The 21,056-nt window shown below is 41.8% G+C and overlaps 1 protein-coding gene across 2 annotated transcripts in view; it reads left to right on the forward strand.

The window, feature by feature from the left end:
- Positions 1 to 21,056, forward strand: part of adarb1b (adenosine deaminase RNA specific B1b) — a 112,708-nt gene that overhangs the window by 34,186 nt on the left and 57,466 nt on the right. For both annotated transcript variants that reach the window (XM_083996799.1, XM_083996798.1), the window contains exon 2: positions 6,648 to 6,717. The gene's annotated coding sequence lies outside the window, so the exon portion shown is untranslated. The remainder of the gene's footprint in view (positions 1 to 6,647; positions 6,718 to 21,056) is intronic.

Below are 21,056 nucleotides of genomic sequence, written 5' to 3' on the forward strand. Positions count from 1 at the left end.
CTGTGTTTTAAAGCAGCTGTGTTGTTTGTGACTTATTAAAATACATCAATAGTCTGTTGATATCATTGGCTGTATATATAGTGTGTGTATATATATATATATACACACCATCGTGGAAGGTGTGTGTTGGGTCTGAAGAGTTACAGTTGCTGTCCTGTGTGAACAGAGTCACTGTTTTTGGTCTCATTTCATTTTTCATTTTTCTATGTTTCCCACTCATTTTAAAGCTCATATATAACTTTTAACTTTTGCTGAACAAGTGGCAATTACAGGATGTTAAAATTCCAATATAACAAGGATACAAGTGCAGAAGGTTCATAAAGTCAGTAAATCAACTCGATATTGTCAATTATACAGCTATTAAGACATGGAAAAACACTTTCTAACATTACATTACATAAGCTTCTCAGATAAACGTATAGGAGATGGTCACGTTTGAATTAAAGAATCAGTGTTTCTTTCTTTCTGAGTCGCATGGTCAAATGCAACAGTACATGTGACATACTTGTTCACATTTGTTTTGTATGTCTACTCAAAGTGGCTGCAATTGGTCGTTCTTAGTGAAGGCAGAGCATCAAAACCAGTGTACCACAATAATTACATTAGAATAAATTATGTGTAATTATGTTGAGATTAGTCATGAATAGACATCTTCATTATTTCTGCAGTCATCCAGGGTCGGTCTTACTGTATGTGCAGTGGTAAATGATAAGTAAATTGTTCAGACATACTTTTGACTATTGGCCCTAAATATTATTTATGTCTTCTTCTGGCTTTTAGTCAAGTATCAGATGCAACTGAACCCTCTGTAGCTCCTTGTGGGTGTTGGGCTGAAATGTTTCCTTTGTTGCCCTGTGCACTGGCAAGATGCACAAAGCTGTCAACAGAGGTGTCAGCGGAGGAAAGAAAAAAAGTTTTTTTTTGAGCTAGCAAGAAAAAGAGATGGGTCGGCGAAAAGAAGTGATGTGGGTAGAAGACGGTCAGATAGCAGAGAGAAACAGGATAGGCAGTGGAAAATTAACTAGGCTGGCTACTAATATACACAAAACGTGCATCAGTTTTTGATCTGCAGTTTACTCCAGCCGCGGGATTCTTCTTAAACTATTTCATTATAACCCTCACTTGACACATCAAATTTCAAGCCAGTGTTGCATCAGTGTTGCACTCATGGCACATTTTGACATCAACGGGGCGGCTTTGATCACCTATAATTCAAAGGATGGAGGGATCGTATCACGCAACATTTCTCACAAAAACTTAATTAGCCAGGGAAGGTGCGTCCGACTTCACTTTCAGCACAGCTGTTGTGTTGTCGGCCGTTGAGCAGCTCCATTGGACTGACTAGATATTAATTCCTCAGCGATACCTTTGCAGCAGCGTGTGGAGTGAGCGAGAGTGAGTCATTCCCTCCTCCCTTCACAAACTTTCCCAGTATGTGACTTCCATCCTAATCCCTGACTTCAGTTTTCAAAAGTGACGGCTCTTTGGCAGCCACTAGGCTCCAAAAGCCATCAGCTGTCATGCCATCTGCATAATGATGTGGAAACGCGCCGAAGTTTGTTGCAGTCGTCTGTCATCGTCACAGCATCGTTTGGCCCGACACTTCCACCTGTGATAGCATGCAGAGAGAATTTTAAGGCAAGGCCGGTCACATAGATAGTAAAACTCGTGATGTGGTTTATCGATTGACTGGAGAAGCAGATGTTAAAGTCAGCAGCATATTTCAGAGAGTCGGAGGCTGGAAAAAACAGAGTTGATAGAAATAAAGAACAATCAGATACCGCTTAGGAGTGAATAATAACACTGCAATTCATTATAATTAACTATAACTGTAAGCTGACACTTGCAGTCATTGATTCCTTTCCAGTGTTTGTAAAGTAGTTTACACCTTCCCAGTGTTTTATTTGAGGTGTTGATCAATATGTAGATACATTAGTGTTTTCTTAAGAACCAAAAATTAGTGTAGTTTTACATCTCCTCTCAGGCTCAGGCTTCCCTCTGGAGGTCTAGTTCCAACAGGTCAGTGAGCTGGAGGAGAGGAGGCTCTGAGCCTCTATTCTGATTGGTTGAATTTCTTCTGAGTGATCCAATAAAAAGAGAGTAAAACACTTTGAGAAACCAAGTTTGGGTTGTGAGTCGGGGTTGGGGCATGGCGGAGAGCAGTGACTGTTTTGTTTTGTTGTCATAATTTCTTATTTGTTGTGAAATCACAAAGTTACAGAAGTCCTGACAGGTGGTTTTAAGGCTCTTTTCTGAATACAGGCTGTGTGCTTTTCTCTGTGGACTGAGGCTTTGATATTTTCACAGTATTAATTTAAAACCTAGACCTGCTATATAATCAAAGTAGATATCAGAACAATGTCACTCCCTTCATAGAATATGGGACCTTTAAGATCAAGTTACAAGAGGGTCACAGGGGGTGTCTGACAGCTGGTGTAGAATTATTAGAACCAATACTGATCAATTAGAAATATCTTGAATAGCCTTGCAAAAATATTTACTGCGAGATTTCTTTCAGAGGGAAAATGGAAACTTTAACCTTGACTAGAACATGTGAATGAGATAAAGAGAATACTTGAGGGGTGACAGAGATTCTTCCTTCACTGAAATGTTCTGTCACAAAGACATTTGGGAGAGAGGAGTGTAACACCAACGGCATTTTTATCAGCCAGTGTTTTTGTCAGGACGCCATGTTGAATTATCCGTTTCCATGAGGTGTTTTTCTTGTTATATTAACTGAACCCTACAGAAAAAGTGGATGAGAGAGATTTAAAGGGGACATATTATAGAAATATCACTTTTTGAAGGCTCTTTAAAATATATCTGGGTGTTTGTCTTGCCTTCCGCCCCCCAAAATATGTTAATTGACAATACAATTTGTAATTTGCAGGCTCCTATAGGTTGAAATCCATGTGGTTTTATGAACTGTTCCCTCGGTTGTCCGATAGTGATGTCATTAGTTTTCAAATTTGTGAGTAGCGGTACAGATGGAGCGGGGCAAGCAGTGGTTCATTTGCATTTAAAGGAACATGCACTGAAACCAGCCGTTCTGAACAGGGCTGTTTAGAGAGGATGAAAAGAGCTGTGATGTTTGATCCTTGGCGTATTTTGACCAAAGCATGTCACAGACATGTCTTTAAGACACCTGGGAACTATTTTATTTTGTGGAAAAGGGAGCATAATATGTCTCCTTTAACCGTAGTCTGAAGTCAGAATGCAAATGTATCACGCAGCTTTTGATTCACTAATGTTGCATTCCCATTTTCGTAAGAGCTGAATCACCTCACCGCCACTAACGGAAAGGAAGAGACACAGATGGTTGAACACTGTTTTGGGGTTTCAGTCTGATGTCAGAAACGCTGGGGAACTTCCTCTCACTTTGCACTTGTGTTGAAAGTTTGGATTAGCTCAGGGCAGACACCGTTTGTCAGCGGACGGATGGCGCTGTGTTGTATTCTGGTCCTCCAAATTTCTGTAAGAAGCTACACAAGGAGCTCATTTAGAAATCAGCTGCCTGAGCGTATTATCGCTGATTCATCAGTTGTCTGTAATTTATCACAGTTGACATCTGTCACTGTGTTTGGCTGCTTGTGTGAAACTGCAACATTTGTTAGCAGGAAAACAGTCTGTGCAAAAAAAAAAAAAAGCAAACACTGAATCAGAGGCGTTTGCAACAAGATTTGCAGCTGCTGTGAATTTTATAACAGACTTAGCATCACAGTGAAAATGCCTGTCAGGATGAAGCATATACAATGCAGATTTGTTATTACTACTGAAGCATGGGTCATTTCAGGGATACAAATGATCTCCTACACATCAGTGGAGGAGCGCCTCTCGATGCGGCATTGTAATGAGATTTCACTTCGTTATGGGCTTGTGTTTTACTACACATCCTCGCAGTTAAAGCGGAGGCGACCTCCAACCTCCACCATCTCCATTAGCCCTCACACCCAACCCCCCTCCTCTGCTCTCGATAGCTAGTCGAGGAGGCAGAAAACAGAATCCCCAGAGCAGATGGTAGTGGTGGTTGAATGTTCTTAAAGTCCAATTGATGCATTCGCTTCTGCTAAATTAGCAGCAGCGTACACTCGAGCCCTTAGAGACGAGGCAGCTTAAGTACTAGTGTGGTCTGTCCTCCTCCACTTCTGTTGCATTTACTTGGTCACAAAACACGAGAGTGAGAAAACACAAGGTGAGTCATAGCAACTCCCGGCTGATTTATGTAACAAATCTTACACGATATTAACCAAAAAAGCAGCCAGAGCTCATGCACAGTCAGTACGCAGATGCTCCACTTTCATTGCTGGCTTCTTTTTTTATTACCATCCCTGAGTTTAGCCACTAGAAAATGATTTGAAAATGTCATATCAAAGTAGGTACATGCTGTGTGAGGTTAGTAAACATTATTTCTTTATTGATGTTTGGGTTCACCAAAGGTCATTGATGGAAAAAAAAAAATCTGCATCACTTCAGTGCTGAGTTTATATGGTTGTACATGTAAAGAGAATAGGAGAGTGTTTGATTTTTAGGCTTGTATTCAACATAACAAGCTTCGTTCAGGTATGGTGTTAGAATTTATTATCAATTATACTTTTTTTTTTATCAATGCAGCATTTCCTGCCTACTGTTCAAAGATGTCGGAGAAGGCAATAGCAACGGCCACCCACATCATCATTTTGCACTTATAACTTGCCCGCTTATTTGTTTCCATACTGTAGCACTAAAGCATATTTATCTGTATCGATGAAGCACATTTTTCAGCTCCTTTTTGCACAAAAAAAATGTGATTTTAAGGTTGATGCACATTTTTGGCGTTTGCACTTTTTGAAGTGCAAAATCAAAGGTGGATGGAAACATGACTGCTGATACAACTCTGTGCTTTTGGACACTGTTCTGACATTCTTCTTCTTATTTATTTTTTTTTCTACATGGAAATGCATAGGAACATATGTAACATGTAAAACTATGTAAATTGAGGCTAACTTTGAGGAAGGTGACTTCTGTGCAAAGGATCCTCGTGGCAGCTCAGAGAGTTGTAGAGCACCTTGGTGGATGTCTTGAATACAGATGATGGAGACAAACACACAAACACACACACACAGACACACACATGTCCACAGGATGCAGGGGGGTGTGAAATATGGAGAGTGCCTTTCTGTCCATCTAAGTTGACCATATGCTCAAGCTGCATGCCATGTGACCGTCTGCAGCGCTCAGCAGAGAATCTAAATAATGTATTTAAAGACTCCAATTAGCTTGAAAAGCATAATGAAGTTTTACATTGCGTTGAGAAGTTTCAGGTTGTATTTGATGATACCGCTACCTAATTGCTCGTGTATGCTATTAGCATTATTGGTGTTAAATGTGCGACTGGACCTGCTTGGTTTTCTCTTTTCTCCTTCTGTTACTGGTGAAGGGCAGGTCACATGGGCAACGCGAGACAAGTGACTTGATCTTAATTTATTTAGAAGCCTGCCACTCGGGTTCAGTTCAGACTAAACCTTGCCACTGTCACCTCTGTTTTCTGTTTTCAAGCGATCCCTCCGTCCTTGTGCCTGTAACAACGGGATCACAGTCACTAATGTGATTGGACGACGGGGGTAGCATCTGTTCCCCGTTTCCACGCCTCCGCGGATGTCTCGGCCGTTTTGCTGCCACTCTTGTTTTAAGAGGCGTCGTGTGGTGGTATTGATGTTGGAGGGTGCTGGTTGGAGTGGAGCTGCCCGGAGCGGGGTCTAGTGGGGTGTTGGCCAGCGGTTTCTTCTTCTGTTCTGGTGACGTCCGACCGACTGCCTGCAGAGCTTCTCTAACACTGGTCAAGCCTTAATTTAGCATTGTGGTCAAAGGCAAAGAGTCCACACTGACCCGGTGTTGAGAATATGATGCAGCATCACTCTGAACTACATTCCCGTTAATCAAGTAAAAATGTAGTGCATATTTGAAGGAAGAAATACAAAGAAATACAATCAACTCAAATAGGGATGTCACGATTATGGATTTTCTTGGTACGATTATTGTCAGAGAAAGATTCACAGTATCAGGATTATCAGGATTATTATGCATGTCACAACACTATGAATGTGTAAAAATCAAATATAGTCAAAAAAAATAATTACATTAAAGGGACAACGAGGAGTTTGTATTTTGGTTATAAAAAAAGTCTCATATTAATGTGGATGAATCTACGCTACCCACACTTGTTAATGGCTCCATTTTCGATCAATATATCGTTTTGTCTCTATCGTTATTTTGTTATTTTAATTAGTGGTGGAAGTGCTGGGCGAGCCGACCAGCGTTTCCTTTTCGATTATTTGTCATCTATACCAAATGTTTAAGTTTATTTTAATATTTTTTTTCTTTTAATTAATTTCCTACCAATTTCATGTTACATTTGTTTTCGTTTAGTGCGAGTTGCGCTGATCTGCCGATACGGTTCCAACATAACTTTTTTTCGAAAGTGACGGTACCGAGGAATGTTTACGATTAATTAATTGTGGCATTTAATACCGCGATTAATTGTGCAAACAAGTAATCGTGACATCCCTAAACTCAAATATTTATTAGTTATTATTGTAATAGTGACCTTATACTGCAGAGAACCTCATGTACTGATATATTTATGGTTTATGTTCTGTTTTTTCCTGCAGGAGCTGTGTATGACATTTGAGGACTGCAGAGGATCGGCACATTAAACCCCTTTGATTACTCAGTGGAACGGTGAGTTCAGAACTGTGACATTTAGCCGGAACTCAGACACAATGTGCCTTATTTTTTGGGGGGGAGAGTATGACCAAACAAGGAGCCAGCACCAAGACAGAATGAGAATCACAAACATGCTGAAGGTGTTTTAAGGTGACACCGTGGTGGTGGAAGCAGGAGAAGCCTCTCCCAGTTTCCCCCTCTGTGATCAACATAGTGGAGTCGGAGATGTGTCACAAATCCAGCATTGGATTTAATTTTTTGGGTCTGCTTGCCTACATGAGTCTTTCAACGCTGGAGTTTCTCCAGCGACAAATGAGGGCTTATACATTACCAAGCATCCATACATGAGCGGGGCTCGTGTTCACTGTGAGACAGAGTTCATATGGTAAACAGTGGTGTAACTCACACGAGCACCAGATGCTAACTGGCAGCGTATCCCCAGTGTTCAGCTGCACAGCCGAGTGGATGTATGTGTGGGTATATGCAGTTTCTGCTCTCTGTTTCTCTCGTTGCTCTCTGAGGTCTTTGAGGAGTACATCTCATATCTCAGCTCCATGTGGCTATTTTTAGAATAGCTCAAATATCAGGGGATCCTCCACTCTTCCTCCATCCCTTTTTGTCTCTCTCTGCCTGTCTCCTCCATTTACCCCCAGTTCGCTTGAATCTCAGAACCCATGCTCCGTTTTTTTTTTGTTCATTTTTGAATGTTTAATTATAGCGCCCATTTGAAATACGTTTATTTACAGTCGATGCAGTATTTTACCACGTCCCCTTTCAGTCATTGACATAAGATTACAATCGGTTTACGCATCACTGTGGGTGTTAGGCAGCGTGTGCAAACAGAGCCTGTGGCTCTAGAGAAAAAGATAATCAGGGTCATCTCAGAATAGAGTTGTTTTGACTTGAAATGAAAATCAGTGTTTTTCAAACTAAATAAATTTGAAAGATGTGGGTGTTTATCAGGAGGGAGTATTACACTCCCAACTATCATTATGGCAAATGTTTAGGGGTGTAACGATTCATATTACATCGATGAATCGATTTATATTCCTACGATCTAACTACGTCGATGTGTGCTCGGCAAGTTGGCCTTGTGGGCGACATATCGATCTAAAATCGTTTTGGATTTAAGCATGGCAAACTTTATTTTACATTTGAAATGTTGGATCCACAGTTTTTGGAGCAAGACTTAGATAAAAGGTTGAAAAATCAGCTGTATTTGGCATTTCTTTCTAAAATGTGTGATGTGAGACCCTCCAATGAGAGCCACCGTCCAGTAATCCTATTAGATGACACTACTGTGTTTTTTCTGTCTGATTTGTGAAGCTTTTTAAGCAGCATGGAGCAGATACTCTCACCCTGGAGAGTTGGGGAAAGCTCAAACACAGGTGGTGTTATTGACAAGAGTAGACATTTACTGCCCTCGTTGGACTCCTCTTAAATAGTCTCCATTTTCCTGCTGGGTGCTGGGTGGGGTGGGGGGTTTCAGGGAAGAGGAAGAGGAGGGCCGCCTTGAGAAGATTCTGATCGCCACAGGTGGGGAGGAGGGGTGACCTGGGTGACGGCGCCACGCTGTGTTCATGAAGTCTTTTTTTTATTTTCTACGGGGGGTAAAGGTGGAGAAGAAGCACAGAGAGGCACAGAACAGTGTTGTCAGCTTGGACCGCAGCGACACCCTCATCCTCCACTCCTGTGAAGAGCAGACACAGACACTCTTATCCCACAGACCGGCATTAGCCTCTGTATCAGCCCCACACACACACACACACACACACACACACACACACACACACACACTTACTTTGCACTTGGCAACGTGAGAACATATTTATTTGCTGATATTGTCAAACAGCCGTACATGTGGGGCTAAGCCGGCTGTTTATTTCCATTATTGGTAATGCAAAAAATTTCAGCCAATGTCCCATTGTGTATGTGTGAGTGTTGGGGGCAGCGGCGTCCCTGTAGCCTGTGTGGTCAGAAAACACAGCCTGTGGCATGGAGCCTTCCTGCTTCCACCTCACCTCCATTATTGTAATGAATATTTAGTGCAGCGTTGGCAAGACGACCGACACTCGTCCAGCTGAGTGTGATGTGCTGCTGCGGGGCAGCGGACTGAGACGGCATCTGACAAGTTTGCGGCACTGCTGTTTTGTTTTGGTTTTTTTGGTGCAATTCAGTGAGTTGCTTATGCTCAAAGGGGTTTTTTTTGTTTGTTTTTTTTCGTCGAGAGACAACATCACAGTTCACAATTTGTGGAACGGAAAATTTTGTGGGGGAAAACAAAACAAAAAAAAAATCAGTTTCAGGACCAGCAAGAAAAATCAGGTGAGAAAAAAGAGATTGTTTTCTACTCCCTCAACAGTTTCTGCGGCATGTTTATGCATTTTGAAACCAACGATTTTTCACCGTCAAACATCCCGAGTATGTTTTTGACATGGTGGCCTTGTTGTAGATATATCAATGGCACACGAGACACATTACATGATGCAGTGCCAGGTCTTCAATAAGCGATAGAAGATGAGAGCTGCGGGCAACAATAACACACTGTATTTAATCACTTTTTTGTTGTTGCTACAAAGGTAGCTGCCTCCAGTGATTTAATCCTCATAGCACCAGGAAATATGCCAGCCATATTTCATCTGTGTCATGGGGCTCTTTTTTTTTCTGTGCATCCAAGCAGTGCACCAATAAAATGGGAAACGCTGGAAATGTAACCTTTGGTCCCACAACTGGGACTTATAATATAATATAATTTGGCAGTGTGCGTTGTGGTGTCACGGTGTCACAAACAGTAATGTGAAGTAGAAAACAGAGTCAGTGTATGCTTTGTGGCTGAAGGAGGATCAGATTTAGGACTTGAGCTTATTCCTTCTTCTGTATTTCCCCCCACACAGACACTTCAGACTGAAGCATTTTAAAATATTGCACCAACACTTCTTATATATATTTTATGTCTTGGCTAACCCTCTGGTCTGCAGTATGGAGGCTTTCTTGAAATTTTTATTTTGGTTGGACCTACATGAGGAAAGACCATGAACACTACCCCCCTCATTGCTGAAGCGTTTACGGCGTTCCAGCCCCATGAAAACATTAAAGGAATAATATTATTTTAATTAACCTATATGCTATCACTCTCTGCTTCTTTTAAAAAAATATATATATATTTGCCAGCTAATGAAAACCTGCAATTTATCATACACACTAGAGGGTTTTTAAAGTTGGACCCTTGAGGCTCCTTTCAGACAAATTGGAGACAACCATGCCGTCTTAATTAGCTGTGGGATGCATCTTGACCCTTGCTTTCCTCACATTTCTTGCAATTTGGAGCCATTTAAAAAAAACCGCTGAGTTTAGTTATCAGCAGTTATTCTATACACATAGATACTAGCTGTCACTGGATTACTGTGGTTGTAAGGAAAACAAGCCAGTTCTTGAGTTTTTAGCGCGTTTTGCTTTGACAGTTGTGTTTACTGCGGTTTATTGACTTTGGACACAGTGGAAAGTGTGTGTCGCTCCAACTCCGAGATGTGTGTTCACGTCTGTGTGTCGAGAGCAGCCTGATGTATTACTCTGAGAAAGAGTGCAATTATTTACAAATTGCAGCAATAAGGGTTTTCTAAAGAACCTCGGTGCAAATAAACAGAAGCATCGTGTGTTGAAGCTGCAGCCGCGGCTCCGACTGCAGACTGATGATTATTGGACCGAATCGACAGCCTGCACCTGTCTCTCTCACAGGACACTGCGCCGTCGACCTCACGTTTCTCCTTCCCAGCACCTCACAGTTTGAAAAACCCCCTCTCCGCTGCCCACACCAGTCCGGTGGTGGGGGGAGGGGGTTCTTCTGACCCATCTGGCCTCGTAACAGATGGCTCTGCGACTCTAGGCTACAAGCAGAAAGCAAGTGTGGTCTCCGTTGTCCAGGTAGCACGTAAAATCAATCGCCTCTGGAGCTTTTTCCCTCAGGACGCCGAGCGCTGCTGACAAGGTTAGAGGACACCGGGAGATGTTTGCACCTTTTGGACTGATGCCCCCTCACCCAGAGGGGAGTTTGTGAGGAGTTCATTGGCTGACGAAGCTGATGTGATCATCAAACAAAACATATGAAGGAAAGGAACAAGGCTGACGGTAGAACAAGAGATTAAAAGAGATAGGAATACCTTCATTTGGCTTCTGCTTTAAGATGAATTTATTATAATATTTCTTCTCTTCTCATATTTAATCCTCATAAATCATTTGGCTTTTAACGTTTCTTTTGGAAAGCTCCTTTTCTGAGTGCAGTCATTTGGTCTAATGGGAAAATCAACATCAGCATACTAAAATATCTTAAAACAAACTTATGTTCCCGCGTTTGGCTTCTCTTCCCTCAGATGCTATAACAACATATGTTCCGTATGATCCAGCGGTCAGTGCAGTTCACAACGCTGCACCACACTGATTAGCATGTATTTACATGTGAGGAATCCATCTGGTATGTACCTGCACTCTTTTACACCCGACGCCCACGCTCCGTTGATCTGCTTCTCACTTTCTCTCACAGTTCCGTGTGTATATTTCGTCTGCTGGCCGTCAAGGAAAAGTATATCGCACTACATTCGCACTGTTTTCCCCTCCATCTGTGCCTGGGACCAGTCAGGAGACGGGACAGATCTGGTATCAAAGCCCACATTTGTTTTGGAACCTGAAAGTGGGAGCAGCGACCAGATGCAAAAACAATGTAGTCATTGAGAGGGAAGCTGCTACGGCAACTGCTATCAGCGATAGTGCAGCCTAGACCCAGCAGAGTCGGTCTGCTTACTGTCTCAGTGACATCTGCTTTACACTGTACAGACTGCAGATGGGACTTAGTGCATCTGGAACAGTGATTAAACTTCATATTACTACAATGACGGGGGTTATGTTTACGTATCCACGCTGTAAAATCATCTCTGTGTACTTCTGGAATAAGTGATGATGGTAGGTGTCATTACTCAACGCTGACATGTTGTGTACTCGCTCAGTGTGGGTATGATTATACACTTGTGGCATTTTGATTATGCATGAAGCAGAGTGTCCAATAGAGCCTGACTGATGCCGGGTTTCTGTGGCCCACACTGGTGCCACGCCACCGAAGTGGCCGTTTTTTCATTTCCTTGATTATAAATGCAGAATGTAATTGACATTTTCCAGAAGTGTCCCTTCAGTTTAATTATTGAGGAAATGTCTGGTCATAGGTGGAAAACAGTTTCTGCTGCGACGGGACTTGTTCAGCCCTGTTAAGTTTGGACTTGTCCACATGCTGCAGTGATGTGTGTGGGGTTTTAGTTAGAGAGACACTGGTTATATAAAGAGATTTGAGGGTGGTGCCTTTTTTTTTATCTTTCCAAAACCACAAGTGCAGCAAAAAACACTAGGAGAACTTCAAGCAAAAGTGCAAGCAATTAATTGAACTGTGAGTTAACTTCATGCTCTAGTGTAAGCTGCAGTGGTGATGTTAAAATAGTACATCAGTAACTAACTACTTCGAGAAACAGGTTATTAACATGATTGTATTCCTCCTTTACTGCATGTGAGCCAGAGGCTGATTGGTGCATATAGGAATTCAAGATGTCACCAACTGTCCTGCATTGGACATTGGTAAGTTCACCCCAGGCAAACTTATTACCCAAAATATTTCCAAATTGCAACCCTATAGCCACTGAAGCCTTTGTCCCTGTTTGAAAATAGATACAGTCAAGAACAAGCTTGTGTCAGGGGCATGTCGCCTCACCTTCTGTCTTATGCAATGATATCATGTACGCAGCCAAGAAATGTCATATGTCCCGACTTTTTTTTTTTAGCATTGTTTTTGTTTTAAACCTGCTCAGCCAAAGACAGTGTTTTCTAGCTGCAGCCAAAGCAAACTGTCACAGCATCCGTTGTTATTTCAGTCGGCAGAATAAACAGTCACTGGCTGCAGATCAGAGGCTGCTTCTCCAACCTCTGTCTGAAATGAAATACCTACTGATATGAGTGGCACATGTCACATTTGAAAAATGTAATTTACCTTTGCTCTGTAGACAAACTAATAGAGACATTCATTCTAACTTGTCTTCAATGTTAATGGAAAACATTGTACTCTTAAGTGTTCAGTGTTTCAGAAGACTACTCATTTATCCATGTCAGTATATATATAGTATAATTATTGCTAATTACAGACTGATGTATATTGCACCAGAGTTTACATGTATTGCCACTTTAATATAATAAGTAACTTTAATTTAATATAATAATAATATTTTTGTACCAGCATTAGCCACAATGAAACCAAGTAACACGAGCAGATGTTTTCTGTAGGTGTGTAGCAGAATTTTCCCATTTTCTGATTTTGCATATGAGGGTTAATGCCAACCAACAGCAGCTTGGCCTGATGATGGTCTGCCTCAGATCAGCTCATCTGATCTGACATCTCATTCACACAGCCAACACGGGAACGACGAGATGAATCGGCACAGTGCTTTTTATGGAAGCACCTCACAGTAATAAAAAACCCCATCATGCACGTCTGCATTGGTAATCAAAGGTCGTGAGCATTAATTTTGAAGCCTCTCCTCAACTCAGCTACACACAGAACACAAGCAGCTGCCCTGAATGAAAATACGATCACATAACGCACAACGGCGGACAGCTTCTCGGCAACGCACAACACACAACAACAGATTGAGGAATATCGCATTACCTCCACACAGATAGCACGGAGCGTGGTGGTCAGCTGTCTGCCAGCCCCATTTACCATCACACTGACAGACAGTAGAGTTTGCAACAAAATTAATAAGGATGTAACATTTGGACTTTGCTTGAACTCGACGCTGTCGTGAATCCAACATAAAACATGAAGAAGAAACAGACAAGCTGACGGGAACAACCTGCATCCTTTGCTCTGCAGTGAACATCATCAGTCTGTTCTGGATTCACTGTTTTTTATTTATTTATTTATTTATTTTTTTTTAACATCAACCACTGGAATAAGTGCTAATATGTTGTTAATTATTATTTTTTGGGGGGTCTCCAACAAACTGAAATGCAGCCTATTTACGTACGAAACACTGGGAACTTCAGGTTGCTGAAGCAAATAAACACTCAGGACAAACGATGAATCCAAAAATACTCCAAACATTAATTCACACAAAGCCCATGCAGCCGAACGTTGGTGAATAACGACACTGCTGTTCTGTACGCATCCAACTGTTTCTCATAGTTTAATTTCTATTCCAAAAATATACTCATTGTTGAATTAATAAAAGCAATTTAGCAGCCACTGTGGCTTGCAGACAATAGATAGCTTTATTTACACATGTGCTTGATTTGCTCTATTAATCAGCTACCACACCGAGTCAAATCAGATTGTTTTGGTCTAAACCAATTTTCTTTACAATGTCTGTGCTGTCACCACCATTACTGAACCCCCCTTAAAGCCTCGCAGGAGAGAAAGACTGTGATTTGATCTTCCTCACCTTGATCAGATTACACACTTGAATTAGTATAATTACAGCTGTTTGCTGATTAATGGGCAAGCTATAATTAGCTCTCGGGATATGGGGAGGCTGGGAGGGAGAGCGTATGATGAAGGAAGAATAGTTGTGCGTTTGTTGAGGTGCGTGCATGACTGTGAATTTCACATTCCCATGTTTATTATGTGTCTGTGTGTGTGTAAGTGATGGTGTTTAACTGCAATAGAATAGAACAAGCTGAATTGGTTTTAAAGTGGAACTGGCTCGGGCCTGAAAAAATGATAACACTCATCTCATTATCAATAAATCCTCAGAGAGAGAAAGAGAGAGTGTGCGTGTGTGTGCGTTCAAACAGCCGTGAACATCAGAAGAAACGGAGTGGTGTAAACACCAAAGCAAAAGGGGCTGGGAAACCCAACTTCAAGGCTCTGCAGTTTAATTTTTTCATCACTCCGCTCAGATGATACACAGAGGAGTGGAACTGACACAGACCTTTTGACCAGAGCTTTCATCAGTGTCCAGTAACTTCATTGTTGATGTTACTTTTGTTTCAGGCCAACCAGCACCAACCTCGTCACTCTGATCTGTAGAAGAGGGACAGTGGGTAATTTATTGAGCACATTTATTACCCAAATGGAATTTATATCACATTTAAACATTCAATGAGACTTGTAGTTTTTTTTCTAACCTGGCTTTAAAGGTGGTGAGATGTTTAGAAGCTGTTGAATGTAAATGCTGCTTCCTCATGTTCATTTCAGCAGAGAGAGCAGAGCTTATTCTTTATTTTTTTATTTTTTTTATTTTATTTTTTAAATTTCCATCAAGTTCGGACATGACTGTCTTGAGTGTTGATATATTTCGGAGCCACCCTGATCATTGCTGACAGGATCTATCGGGCTATATTTTAGCAAGTGAGAAAGCTAATTAATCGTGTGTGTCATCTCTATAATTACAACTGCTGATTTTAAAGTCACTCTTGTCCAAAGAATCTTAATTTATGCATAACATTATCTTTTTTTTTTATATATATGAACCATCATGATTAAAAACCTACTTTTTCTTGATATCAGTGAACAGAGCATTTACTGTTGTACATGAGTGGCATGTACTGTAGCTCAGTACATGGTTTTACACATGTGCTTATAATGTGTCACTGTGTAAGTACAGATTTCCACATACACGCTGCTCATTGTGCATCTCGCAGTTTCCCTCAGTGTCTGTGTTTGGTCGCTGGACGGGCCGGAGCTTATTGGTCGACTTTGACAACATGCTCATCCGTGTGAGAGGGGAACGAGTCAATCCGTCGCTGCATGCCTCTGTCTGCATGCAAATGTTACGCACATACACAGCACCATCCAGATTTGCTGCTTGTCACTACTGATCTGCTGCAAACCTCACGCCTTGGTGCTGAACGGCAGCCGTTTCCATTCTCTGAGGGAAACCATCCTGTTTGAATCTTTTTATCCGTCTCTAATCTAAGGAGGAGCGAGTCATGTGATACCATGGAAATGACAGTTTTCCACCTGCCCCATTCACTGCAGGTCAACCTCCAACCCGTGTCATCATTACAAAGCCGTGTGGCTAATATCCCACCACCCACCAGCCCCTGGAATATAAATGCTGTCTAAATTGGACCTTTTAGAAAGCGTTTTGCAACCATGGACGATGACAGAGGTTTTAACTTTACACTTCAGTGAATCGGCGAGTACCCCCTGCCTCACTGAGGGAGCCGTCAATACAAACAAGATGGATTGTATGGGGCCGCTCTCAGAGCAGCAGAGGGAGGGGGAGAGAGGGAGTGATAAGAGATTGAGCTGCAGGATTTCAAATATTAATAGAGATGGAGTGTATATCAGACATTGTGCATGCATGAGCTGTTTGTGTGCACTCCAGGTTTTCAATAAGCTAAGCACCCACTACCACCACCACACAGCCAACCTTTCAGCTGGGGGAGCAGGGGGCAGCCAGGCAGAATGGAGGAGCAGGTAAATGGACAGGATGGCAAAGACAGATTACACAGGTGCGGTGCTACAGCTGTCTTAGGGACAACCCCCACTTTATTTCCTTCTCCATCACAGCTTCATAAGAGCCATGGACCACTTAGTCTGCATCTACAGTTTCTAAATAATCAAAATATGTCTTTTCTTTTTAAATTCCAATTATTCATATTCATAATTATTAAACTTGAAGGCTTGTAGTGTGTTAAATAAGATCCAGTTTTTTCTCCACTTTCACAGAATCAGATAAACAGATACAATTAAGCAACTTACTACAGTTTTGAGGTCCAGCTAAAGGTCTAACTAAAACTTGACAAATGAAAAGATAAAGCAAGCAGATTTAAAGGTTCAACATTTTGGCAAATTGGCCCATTGCCATAATCCCTATAGTGTTAGCAGTAGGTCCAACGGCTGCGCAGAGAACTGAGCTGCTCAGAGCTACGCTACGGAGGCTCATGGGATTTCTTGGTTTTCCTCATCAAACAAATCAAATACACAATCCAACAACTCCAAAACTCTCTTTGGAGTTGTTGGATTGTGTATTTGAATGTGCAGGTCACAACTTGTCCACAAGAGCGTTTTGTAGTTGTTAGATTGTGTATTTGATGAGTTTGATGAGGGAAACCAAGAAATCCCATTAGCCTGCGTAGCATATAGCTCTGAGCAGCTCACGGCTCTGCCATTCTAAAAATAGCTTGCACCGACAATTAAAGGTAATGAAACTACTCCTTATACTGTTGGGATTATGGCAATGGACCAAATTTGCCAAGATGTTGAACTATCCCTTTAAGTGTGGTTAAAAATTGCCTTGTTTTTAATTCTTTAATGAGCCTTGATGACAGAGTGGAAAGAAGATTTTTAGAAATCAAAAACCAAAAGTATTGTATTTGCAAAAGAATACAGAGCCTTAATTCAGGACTTTGTTGAAGCACCCTCAGTAGCAGTTGGAGCTCTGGGTCTTCTCGGGTAAGACTCTACAAGCTTTCCTCACTTGGATTTGGACAGTTTATCACATTCTTCATGGTAGATCCTCTCAAATCCAGTCATGTTGGACGGAGAGCATCACAGATGTTCTGTTAAGTCTGGACCCCTCAAGGGGCTGTCAGAGCCTTGTGCTGATGACACTCCAGCATCATGTTGGCTGTGTGCTTCAGGATGCTGCCGCCTCCACTATGCTTCTCCGTACGGTTGGTAATGGCCAGGTGACGAGCCATGCCCAGTATTCAAAACACATTGTGTTTGGAGTTCTGCCTGGTCCAGGTTTTGTCTCCTCAGACCAGATGCTCATTTTCCTCCTGTTCTGAGCGTCCTTCAAATGCCGCCTTCCCTTTTCCTCAAGTGGCTCCTGTACAGCTGCTCTGCCATGAAGGATTGATTGATGCAGCACCACAGAGCTGGTTTCAGATCCTTCCAGCAGGTTCTCCCATCATTGCAGAGACTGATGGTTTGGGTCTTGGTCACCTCCCTGACAAAAGCCCTTTCTGTCTGTTGTTATACAGTGCAGATTAATGAGCAAAAAAAAAATGCAATTTTATCCATTTATTCACAGTGTGTGAAAACTGAAGGAATCTGATTAGCTTCTGGAGCCACTGCATCTTCATCCTTGTAAAAGTGATTCATTGATCTGTTTTCTGAAATCGGCCGGTGTCTGTGCACACTGAAGCAAAGAGGTTTAGTTGATTTATTGTCAGAAAGTGTGTGGATTGTGCGTGTGAAAAGCAGTGACATAAAGTTGCCCTTTACCAACAAACAGAAGACACAAGACACCTCACAGTGAATCTTTCAATAGAAAAGGTTTTAGTGACTCAGTGACCTCAACAATGGGAGCATCTGGTGCATCAATAGATATTTTATGACTATAAGTCAAACTATGTGTCTCTTGCCCCCCCCCCCCATTGGCTAATGACAGGATCAAATAGATTGTATAATATAATGACACATTATAATCATTTATGTCAGTTGCTACATCTTTTGTTAGTGTTTGTTATTGTGAATGCTTTTTTTTTTTGCTTTGCTCTTCAGGTGGTGATTTTAAAGTGGTTAAATGTAAAAAAAAAAAAAAAAACAACCTAAAACACTATAATTTATCCATATTTGGGCGCCTGAGGTGTCGGTTGGCAGAGAGAGCCGCTGCCTAACACCGTGGCAGATTGCTCTCCATAGGTGATGCTGAAACACGCGGTGCCTCATAACATGTGATTCACTGTCCCCCACCGTCGCTCCATCGCCGTCTCTCTATCGCACACACACACACACACACGTTACCTTGGTAATGCCATTGTGTGGAAGACTGCTTTTTCCAATGCAATGAATCAGCCGTGGTTGATATTTAATTTAGTTAATTAGGCAGCGTCAACGTCAGGTTTTGGCAAGAGTTAAACTGATGTGTCAGTTACCTACAGTAGTACTGTGAAATCTCCTTTTAAAACAGAGCAGTAGGTGTTCAATTTGTTGAAGTGGTCCCTAGAAAACACTATAGAACATTTAGTTTTGTTGTTTCACTGTAAATGACGTTGAGTCTGTCATTTAAGATAGCTGGTTGAAATGATAAACATGGTCCAAAGTGTGGAAACATGCTCTCTCTCTCTCTACCTCTATAACCTAGAGTAATCAGTCAGTGTCTGAGCCACAGTCAGAGTGAATGCTTTGGATAAAAACAAGCACAGATATATAACAAGTCAGAGAACCTTTTAAAAGTGCTAGGGATCCATCTGCAGTTGTTTTTTAAAGATTCATTTGTTGTTCGGCAGCCTGTGTTTGGACTGCTACAAGTGTGTGCTTGTGTGTGTGTGTTTAATTGGCTCCGCTGAGTGAATAACATTTGTGGATTGTGTAGGGATGTTGTTTTCTCCCTGCGGCATTGGGCCCTTTCAACATCACTGCGTCATGGCATGAGTTTGCGGTCACATTTTTCTGGAATGATCTCTATTATATAAGAACTGAAATAAGTGGAATAGCTATGCCAAATCGACATACTGGTATGTGCACACACTTCCACTCACGCACTGCACTTCCAAATGCTCCAGCTGCTCGGCTGGCACCGCAGCCAGAGCCATACCGCTCGGGCACGATGGTTACCAATGTGTCAAGTTTTTAATTGCAAAGTTCATTATTTTAGGATTAATGTGGACGGGAGGAGGAGTCGGTGAGTTCAGTGATTAATGGAAACCTCAGCACTCAATCTCTGTCATAATTCAAAGCCTGGCACTGTTAGATTAGGATTGGCATATCCCTTCAGTGATTACTGTTGCAGCAATAGACTGAATAGTAGTAATGTAGATAGATGTGCATAGTAATGTGCATAGATGTATCAGTCAGTTGCAGAGCGATGACAAATTTATATACATTGCTTTAAAGGGATAGTTCAACATTTTGGCAAATTGACCCATTGCCATGATCCCTATCCTAGTCATAGCAGTAGGTTTTTTACCTTTAATTGTCGGTGCAAGCTATTTTTAGAACGGTGGAGCAGAGCCTTGAGCTGTTCAGAGCTACACTACGGAGGCTAATGGGATTTCTTGGTTTCCCTTATCAAACTCATCAAATACACAATCCAACAACTCCAAAATGTTTGGGTGGACAAGTTGTGACCTGCACATGAGATAATAACAGAACGTTACGAGACAGAGTTGTTTTCGAGGTAAATGCAGAGACTGCTTGCTAAAACTATAGGGATTATGGCAATGAGCCGATTTGCCGAAATGTTGAACTATCCCTTTAAAGGGTGTGGATGAGGCCGTGCACACGCGACACACGCGGCAGGTCTTTGACAGTGTGACCACACCGGTGTTAAGCTCCATGCTGTTCCTCTGTTCTGCTGTAGCGAGGTTTTTTCTTCAAACCTGTGAAGTTTGCTGATAAAATTAGCACAGTAAATTAGCACTGATGAGTCACTCATTATCAGCTTTGTGTACGTTGGCAGGAGGTGGGTTGTTGTGGGCTCCTCTGCTCGTTCAGGTCCTCTATTTACAGCAACATAAAGGCACACAAACACATATCAAATATACGTGTGTTTGTGTGTGAATATTCAGTTTGTTTTCACGATGAACAGAAGGTCTGTGGTCAAGACTGTTTTTCACTGCTCTGGATATCAAGGCTTGAAACCATGTGTTTGCTGGATTTAACAAATTGAAAAATCAAAGTGGAATCAAGATGCTGTGGGAAAAAGCTGCTGACTTTAACTGCAAAAATCTGAATCTTTTCAATGATCTTTTTTCTTCTTCACACATATTTTGTTTAGCTCTGAACTAAGAAACTATTGTCTTGTCCTGTTGTGTTACAAGAGAGTTAATGTTGCATGACGGTTTCTCTTCATATGAACTAAAGTAGTGGAGTTCAGATGCAGTTTTCAGCCAACAGCAGCAGTTAATGTGACAGTTCAGGTTATTTTACGAGGGGTTTTGTGAGGTAATAACACGCTACAGTCGAGGTATTATCTGCAGCAGATCCAGAACGATACATTCTCCGTTTGTGAAGAGACAGGCAGGTGCACCGACACAGCAGCTGATCAATGTGCTGCTGTGGACGGGGTCAGTGGAAAAACATGTGTGTGTGCTGTAGATACACTAGTTCAGTGGTTGAAAAGCTGTAAAACTTTAAAAAGTGAACAGTCAAACTGATATTGGGCTATAAGACGTGTTGTTGCAGCTGACCCCGTCTGTGCTGCTAGATCTGATTACCTCTCTAAACTGCGAGTGTGAGTGCACCAATGTGGGTCTGCCGCGGCTGATACGTATGAGTTATCTCAAATAACCCCAACTATCCCTGCTCCTACGGTGTCCCTGCATTGGAGGTGAACACAGCAGAGCAACTAGTTTGTTCCTCAGAGCAGCTCTGCTCACTTTGCTGGCTGAGGGGAGCATTAATTGAAACTGCCCCCTGCAGTTTATTT

Source organism: Trachurus trachurus (assembly GCF_905171665.1).
Source record: "Trachurus trachurus genome assembly, chromosome: 21".
Taxonomy (NCBI): Eukaryota; Metazoa; Chordata; class Actinopteri; order Carangiformes; family Carangidae; genus Trachurus; species Trachurus trachurus.